Here is a 10,090-nt window from a genome sequence, read left to right on the forward strand (position 1 = left end):
ACCCACTGTTGTTTCGTAAATTGCCAGCCCGTTTTTTTTTTTTTTAAATACAGAACATTTAATTCTAATAAATCAGATCTTATTTCCTCTGGTAATCCATCACAATTTTTTTCAGACCAGCTGTACAGCATTTGAAGACAGAATAAAAAGATAAATATTTATTTATAATTGCCATGTCGAACCTCGTATTAGTCGATGCTGAAGAAAGATGGTAATGAGGACGGAAATGCACAATTCATTTATTTTATTGATTAATCCTATTGCAAGTAATTAATGATAGTATCGTCATGATTTTTTCATAAATATGCAATACAGAATTAAAAAGTTTTGAAATTATTGGTAAATAAACATGATAAATGGCAATATTGATCATGTATTTTTTATCACCCTGTACACATACTGAGTGTAGGGCACTGTATTACAGTATATCTGGTAGAGTTTGAAATGACATTTGTTTAATCATAAAATATGCTCTTATAGTGAAGAAATTGCATGCGTCTAATTAAATAAACGAGAAAACTACATGCATGGGTCCCAACTTGCATTTCATTCTATGTTAGGGGTCTCTTAGCAATACCCAGAGACCTATATAGTAATATACTAACAAAATATCACATAATTTATTCAATATATAAGCACCATCTTGTAAAATATTGTATCATGTCATAGGAGATGTTCTATTGCACACCTTAAACATACACATAGCCCAATCACCCTGTTGTAAGTGTTAAAAGTCTATGCATATTTATGTGTTATGTGATTTACATTTGTTGTGCAGTACTTGTACATTGTTTAAAAGAATTTTTAATTATTTCAAAGATAAAGTCTTGGGTCCCTGTATTTATTTTGGGGCAGACAATAGTCACTAATTTAATTTAGGGTATGTGTACATCAGGAATTAAATTTGTGTTTATGATTTAGTTGCTTTCAAATTGGCTTTTAGATCAGTCTCTACTCCAGTGGAGAGGATGATTCCTCTTGATTCTGGAGTCAAAAGGTCAAAGTTATGATTTCGGGGTATGGATATGGAATGAAAAAGAGAAGATAATGAACAGTGATCTATTTCATAAAAATTACAAACAATACAAATCTTTGAACACTGCATAAACACAGACCCCCTAAAATTCCAGAGGTGGGATCACGTGCCAAGGAGGATTAAGCATCCCCTGTTGACCGGCCACACCCACTGTGAGCCCTATATATTGATCAAGTAGATGGAATATTCGATAGTCAAATTTAGCATATAAACAAAGGCCTAACAATTGGTATGAAGCAAGTCAGCCAAAATACGACCCAGTGATAGGTTATATTTGCTAACAGGTAAATCTTTGTACACCCTTGATTACACCTGGATAACAAATCTTTATTTCCTATATAACCTAATAATTTCTCTGTAAACCCAATTCCACTAATATTTTAAACTACTGATTTACTACATGCTTCAATACATCGTGACATCATGTTGTATGGTGTTTATTTGATATAGAAACTATTCATTGTGATGTCACATTATTTAACCCCACCCACCCCACCCCAGCTTTAGCTGGGTGTAAGGAAATTTACACACCGCTTGCTAACCAATCAGATCTCGTGTTTTAAGATACATAGGAAATAATTAAGGACTCTTATTGAAGGTTATATAAGGATTTTTCAATCCAAAGAAACGTGAATTATATCAATTGAGGCAATGAAATTATAATTATTTTACCAAACTTTTTCATTATTTCATAAATATCTCTAAAGCTTTTGAATATGGTCCATGTATACTGCCCTACTCATCTGCAAAAATGGGTACAAAACTGGTTGTTAAAAAGAAACTTGGAAGTACTTGCACATGGACTACTTGGGAGCTACTTCATAGTTAGATTACTTTTTCTGTTTAACACGACAAAATGCTATAATGGTTACAACCAAAAGATTTACTTGAAATGCTTCACTTATATAGTAGCATTTATTATCTTGATACATCAGCTTTGTATATTTATTAGTATGATTGCAAATAGATGAACAGGCAGGCACATATGCTAAAGTGTTCCTTCACTTTGATTTTTTTAATTATTTAAATAGATACTACCTATTTTTGAAACATATTTTCTGATCTGTTCCTAGAACGAATCAAAAAATTGATAAATGAATGAACTTCTTTTCTACAATTTCAGTACTGTCCAGTAAATGAAGCCATGTTTCTCAAATTTTCCATTTTGACATTTCTGATCAATTTAAATTTATTTAAATTATGTATATAATATCTTGTAGTTGAATACATAAAAAGAGTTGGTAAAATGTATATAATTATGAACTTTTAACTAATTGTTAATTTATTTTATTTAAATTATATGTAGTAATTGATTAATGAGTGGTTGGTTGTTTAGAACTATAAAAGTTTGCATCAAAATGTGAAAACTTGTTGGTGATTCATATGAAATTCATCAAATGCTAAATAAGAAAGATGCACAGTCAAACCTCATTATTTTAAAATAGATGGAACTGAAAAAACTTAGAGATATAGGAGTATTCAAGATATCGAGTGTTAATTTCTTAAAAAATAAGTGGTTCGGACTTCCAGATAACTTTGACATATCCATGGTATTCAAGTTATCAGTGCTTGAGATACCAAAGTTCAACTGTATTTAAATTTGCAGTGACTGAACACTTTTGGAATGCATCTGATACACCTGCACAAACAAAAGTTTCTAGAAAATAAACACTTATTTAAAATTGCAGTGCTTTCTCCTGAGAAATATTAGGATTCAAGGAGACTCATTTATAACTATGAATGACTAAAAAGGGTCAATAGTTCAATGCTGTAGTTCCTTATTCTAGCTTGACATTTGATTTTTTGTTGTTGTTGTTTAACGTCCCTCTCGAGAATTTTCACTCATATGGAAATGCTACCACTTGCCGATGGAGAGTTGCAAATTTTGACTTGTACTCGGTACTCAGGGCCATTGAGCAGTGAGGGATCTTTTTCGTGCCAGCACCTACTGCGACACTGGACCTCGATATATATGGTCTCATCCGAAGGACCGGTCTCCATGTCCTACAGTGGGATTCGAACCCACGACGTAAGGATCAACTCCTTACTCTGCGACTCTAGAGCATATGCTCTAACCACTGCGCCACACAGGTGACGCTTGACATTTGAAATTCAAAGTAAAAACATTAATGTTTTATACACAATTTATAATATTCTAATGCTTCATATATGGGCAAAATGTAACATGAAAAAGTATAATATTTTATCATCTATGGGACTATAGTCATATGTTGTTACCTACCATAAAGCCCTTTGGATTCCATGGGATTTGATCACATGACCAACGTGTATCTATAGCCCCATGGTAATTTTAAAGGGGATAGAATAAATGTGTCAGAAATACTTAAGCTTGCATGTCCCTTAATAACCAGTCCTTTAGCTATAATATCTAAGTTTTCTTAGCTTTAAACCAAAAGAAATTTAACTTAAAAATCCAGCTGTTTTACAAAAATTATACAGTCATGTATCTTTATAACCAAGTTGATTTGTAAAGGCAAAAAAATCAAAGATGTGCAGATAGTGAAAACAATTACAGGGTATGCGATATATGGTATAGGTCTAATTGCCGACTAATTAAGTTGCCATAGCACCTAAAAATTATGATTGGTGCCTAAAATTTTTCTAGAATTCGCAAAATTGGCGACCATTTTAAATTGGCTTGGTGATCATCAAATTACTGAACTATAAACATTTTCAATTTTTTTTTTTTAGAAAGAGCCGAAAAGAAGCAATGGACATGTCTCTAATATTGACTAATATCAGTTTTTAGATTGGTGCCTAAGAAAAATTTACCTGGCGGCTAAAATTTGCATTTGTGACTAAATTTTTTTTTCATAAGGAGCCAGTTGGTGCCTAAATTTTAGAGGTCACATAGAGGCCTGTGGTAGAGTTAACATATTTAGTGCATGTTTATCAATTTACCAGTCGCCACGTGGCATAGAGTATAGAGCTTTTGCTCCAGAGTCGCAAAGTAAGGAGTTGATCCTTACTTCAAGGGTTTTAATCCCATTGTGGGACCTGAAAACTGGTCCTTTGGATGAAACCGTATAAAGCAGGTTCTTTGTTGCAGTAGGTGTTTGCACAAAATATCCCTTACTGCTAATATAAATGGCCATAAGTGCTGAGTTCAGGTCTAATTTTGCAGCCCTCCACAGGGCAGTGGTGGCTTCTTAACATGAGTAAAAAATTCTCGAAGGGACGTTAAATAAACAGTAAAAAAATCATTTTACCAAGGAGAGAAATCAATTGTTAATAAATAGAACATCATGTTTGACATAAACAGAATAAAATATGAAATCTAATTCAATTTGAGCAAATATTTTTTCAAATCTAAGAATTGTTGAAACTTCCTGAGGTATTGATTATTTTTAACTCTTTGAATGAATGGGATGTTTGAAATTCTTTGGAATCTTGACTTATTTTAAGTGCATTATATAAGACTTATAAACTATGTCTCAAAGAGCAGCAGTATTTGGTTTATGTGACTACATAGGTAGTGCATATAGTCAGTGACAGTTACTCCTATAAGAGGCTATCAAGTCATTTCCTCTGAGGCATGGAAATCAAAGTCACCTGCATGGTGCAATGGTTAGAGCATTTGCTTTAGAGTCGAGGAGTTTGTTTGTTTGTTTTTATGTTGTTTAACGTCCCTCTCGAGAATTTTTCACTCATATGGAGACGCCACCATTTGCTGGTGGAGAGCTGCAAATTTTGTCCTATACTCGGCACTTACGGCCATTGAGCAGTGAGGGATCTTTTTCGTGCCAGCATATACTGCGACACGGGACCTCGGTTTATACAGTCTCATCCGAAGGATCGGTCTCCACGTCCCACAGTGGGATTCGAACCCAGGACGTAAGGATCAACTCCTTACTCCGCGACTCTAGAGCAGACGCTCTAACCACTGCGCCATGCAGGCGACGAGTCGAGGAGTAAGATGATCCTTACATTGTGGATTCAAATCGCATAGCAGAACGTGGAGACCGGTCTTTGGAGGAGACCTTATAAACTGAGGTACTGTGTCGCAGTAAGTGCTGGCATGAAAAAGATCCCTCATTGCTCAAAAGCCATAAGTACTGAGTACAGTTTTAAATTTGCAGCCCTCCACCGGCAAGTGGTGGCTTTTTAATATGAGTGAAAAATTCTCAAAGGAACGTGTAACAAACATGGAGATCAGTTTTGTGTTTTGAAGATGAAAGGTAAGGAACATTAAATGAATTGAAGTGTGCAAAAGTATTCATACTAATCTCGAGTTTTACAACAACAAATATAAACAAAATCCATAACCTTAATATTCCATTTATAAGTTTCTGAAAGTTTGTTAAGTTATAAATACTGAGTACGGTTGGTCTTGTTTTCTTGATCACCACTGCTTTTCAGACCCATAAAACTTAACCATGATTTTCCAAAAGAATAGAATATTTTTTTTTAATTTTGCTTTTCCATAAATTAAAGATTTGCATGCATGCTACTTTTTTAACAAGTTAATCTACTGCTCCATTTCTGAAAACTATGTCAAAGGAACTATACATTGTTTTCGATTCCAAATAAAAAGTCTCTACAGTGAAAAAGTGAGGAATCTAAGATTGTCATGTGAAGATAAATGATCGATATTTTAGTTTCCCTTTTCAGTAATTTTGGCTCTTCCCTCTGTAAATTCTAAATTTACAAACTGCCGTTTTAAATAATCCTACCTTAATTTGTGTGAATTAAGTTAACCAGTGCCACGTATCATTGCTTGTACAAGTGTTTTGTGATTTAAAAAAAAATATTTAGGTGGGGGGGGGGTTATTATAAGCAAGCGTTTTGTCAACAAGTTAATGTCACCTAAAAACCTGAAAGGCTCATAGAAATGAACATGGTATAAACATATGTTTTCCGTACTTATCATTTCCCCTTCTTCATTGACAGTTTTTCCTCAATTACACGTTTTTAAGTAGTCAAATGAGATCTATCATTTATCTGTTTATGTCTTTTCCTATTAATGTTCGTGTATGTCCTATCTGTTTACATCTACATGTAAGTACAGATACTAGCGTTAAAATTCTTTGTTAAATGTCTTTTTTATCTAAGATTATTTATTTTCATTAATGAAAACAACGTTAAGTAAATATATTGTGAATACTTACATATTGAGACGTAAAAGTCAAGACCTTTTATCATTTCCGCCATTCCTATGCGCATGCATCAGTGCGCATCGGAAATATCCTGTTTGGATGCGCGCGCATCAGCGCGCGTCTAAAATATCAAATGTGTGTTATGGCAGACGATAAAACTGTGTGATGGTGTAACACAATTTCACATCTTACTATTCTTCTGAGGACTTTCACCAAATTTCACCACGTGATGTAGTTCGATATTTTGTGACGATACAAGCAATTTTTTTCCGAGGACGTGGAAAAAGTCCTCGGAAGAAATTTACGTCCTCGGAGTAAAGGTGTTTTTTCACACCATAGTCCTCGGGAGATCGGTGAAACCAACACACACACACACACACACACACAGAGAGAGAGAGAGAGAGAGAGAGAGAGAGAGAGAGAGTTTAATTTTATAAGTGCAAAATAGCCATGTCTCCAAACAGTCCAAATTATGAGTCAACACCGTAATACATTTTTTTTCATTGACCATATTTCATTCAATAATTAACACAGTGTCATACATATATGTATAGTTATACATAAGTTATACATAATTCAATTACTTATACATACACACTCGTACAGAGGGCTTAAATAGGCTTTGTCTGCTGCTGCCCAATCCCATTCACATAATAAAATTATTTGTGAATAATATTTTGTTTAAATAAATACACACTCGTATGCACAAATCAATTCAGATTTAGAGGACGATGGTCATGTATAAAAGAAGACTCATGAATGAAAAGTTATTTAACTCAGCATCTCTGATGATAAATAGAATGCCCAGAGTTTAAGAATGTTTAACAATACATGCATACCACAGAAATTTTTTTTAAACCTACCGACTTCTGGCCTTCCGAAGTTGGCCTCTTTTTTCCCGGAGACGTAGGTGATTGAAGTCTCCACTTCGTAGGCCTTTCGCACCTTCTCTGCTTCCTCAGATGTTGCTACCCACCCACACATCCCATCCTCTGTCACAGGGGTCCATAATGTTTCCCACCTCTCCGCATTCATGATGCTGAGCGCACCATGTGCATGTCGCCTCGCGCTGGCCTATTTTTACTTTCTCGACAAAGGATCGGTAAATTCCGTCACCTTATGCATATTAATGAGTTATGACGCGGTCGGTCTGCCGGATTGCTTCTAACGCCTACTATAATCACGAGCCTAACGTAGTTATGAATATTTATGAGGTATTGATAACGACAAAAAATATCTCGGTCAGCTCAAAGAGATCCGGTATCCGCAATAAATGAAAGAAGAATGAAAACAAACTTTATTATCATTTTTAATAGTTTAATCAACGTTTAAATTGTTGTTTTATATACAAATAAGAAGCAATTCATTATTTTATATCCAAGTTTTTTCCCATACGAATATAATAATGTAAGGAATGACTTTGACATTTTCGCGCAGTTTCTAATCAAAACCATGCCGGCTGTCAGAAAGTTTAAGAACTACCAAGAAATACAAGCATTTCTTGAAGATTTAGAAAAAAGAACAACGACAAGATTCATCACACAGAGAATCAGCAATAAACGACACTTTGAACTAGAAGGAGATGGTAAGGAGAAGTATTAACTACCTATACAATATAATATTACGTAACGATAGATCTGTGTGTGTAAGAGTAATAACATTATATTTCGAAGTATGCTGTTCTTTTCCAAAAACAGGTACAATTAAATTGAATTGAATTACAATTAAACAACGGGAGTAAACTAAATTATTTTGCCAAAATAAAACGATTGAGTGAGAATGCAGAAAACGATGGAATTATTACAAAGAGGTATGCATGACTTGCATTGAAAAAATATATAATAGGCTAATAGGCTACCGATATAAAAAAAAATTTCACAACAAACTTTTACACAGATATAAAACCAGTGTGCAAGGCTATTGACCTGGTCTTTTGAGTACTACATGACAGGTAAGAGTCCAATACCCTAGGCTATTGATATGGTCTACACTGAGTACTACAGGACAGGTAAGACACCAGTGCCCTAGGCTATTGATACAGTCTACTGAGTACTACAGGACAGGTAAGTGACCAGTACCCTAGGCTATTGATACTGTCTGATGAGTACTACATGACAGGTAAGACACCAGTACCCTAGGCTATTGATATGATCTACTGAGTACTACAGGACAGGTAAGTGACCAGTACCCTAGGCTATTGATACTGTCTGATGAGTACTACATGACAGGTAAGACACCAGTACCCTAGGCTATTGATATGATCTACTGAGTACTACAGGACAGGTAAGACACCAGTACCCTAGGCTATTGATATGATCTACTGAGTACTACATGACAGGTATGAGTCCAGTACCCTAGGCTATTGATACGGTCTACTGAGTACTACAGGACAGGTAAGACACCAGTACCCTAGGCTATTGATATGATCTACTGAGTACTACATGACAGGTAAGAGTCCAGTACCCTAGGCTATTGATATGATCTACTGAGTACTACATGACAGGTATGAGTCCAGTACCCTAGGCTATTGATACGGTCTACTGAGTACTACAGGACAGGTAAGACACCAGTACCCTAGGATATTGATATGATCTACTGAGTACTACATGACAGGTAAGAGTCCAGTACCCTAGGCTATTGATATGATCTACTGAGTACTACATGACAGGTAGGAGTCCAGTACCCTAGGCTATTGATACATCTACTGAGTACTACATGACACTCAGGTAAGACACCAGTACCCTAGGCTATTGATACATCTACTGAGTACTACATGACACTCAGGTAAGACACCAGTACCCTAGGCTATTGATACATCTACTGAGTACTACATGACACTCAGGTAAGACACCAGTACCCTAGGCTATTGATACATCTACTGAGTACTACATGACACTCAGGTAAGACACCAGTACCCTAGGCTATTGATACATCTACTGAGTACTACATGACACTCAGGTAAGACACCAGTACCCTAGGTTATTGATATGATCTACTGAGTACTACATGACAGGTAAGAGTCCAGTACCCTAGGCTATTGATTCGGTCTACTGAGTACTGCAGGACAGGTACATGTAAGAGTCCAGTACCCTAGGCTAATGATACGGTCTACTGAGTACTACATGACAGGTAAGAATCCAGTACCCTAGGCCATTGATACAGTCTACTGAGTACTACATGACAGGTAAGAGTCCAGTCTCCTAGGCTATTGATACGATCTACTGAGTACTGAATACAATGTATTTCCATTTACATTTGCCATTTGTATATAGTCATGAAACAACTTTCAGATCCATCTACACAAGATACAGATCATATGAAAACCTGAAAAACCAACACCTAGAACATATCCTGAGAGAAAACATTTTGTATTTATTTTTCTTTTCTTTATACTGTAAACCAGGAAATTCTGTGTTATTTTCACCTAATTGGCTTAGGTCATCTGTGGGAAAAATTAAAAAGGAGTAACTTCAGAGAAAGTCAAATATCTTTGAATACAACTGTGTGTAGACGAAATTGTTTGAAGGTGTGTTAAGTAGAAAATAACACTTAAAAATAACCTGTTTGCAGTATTTTTTCCACATTTTTTTTAAAACATGTCTATAAATTTTAACTTTGTACTATGAAAAAATGTGATCTTATTTCTATTTCTTTCAAACTCATTTAAATTTTCTTTACGTTTTATAATTTCAGAATGGGAGTACATTACATGAACCTGGTTTTGGTTAAAGAATCTATAGTGTATCTGATATGTAAGAGAACAGGTTTAACATACGAAGAAGCAGATGAAAGATGCACTCTTACAGAGCGTTCTGTACAGGATGAAATTGCTGAACTCTAGTTATATCTTAATTAAAAAATGACGAACACAGAAATGCATATCATAAAACTTTCATAAAAATAGCTACCTGAATCATGAATCAATAATTACTTAACA

The sequence above is a fragment of the Saccostrea echinata genome, unplaced genomic scaffold, assembly GCF_033153115.1.
Source record: "Saccostrea echinata isolate AGI-Se365-2 ecotype Australia unplaced genomic scaffold, CSIRO_AGI_Sech_v1 ptg000001l, whole genome shotgun sequence".
NCBI lineage: Eukaryota > Metazoa > Mollusca > Bivalvia > Ostreida > Ostreidae > Saccostrea > Saccostrea echinata.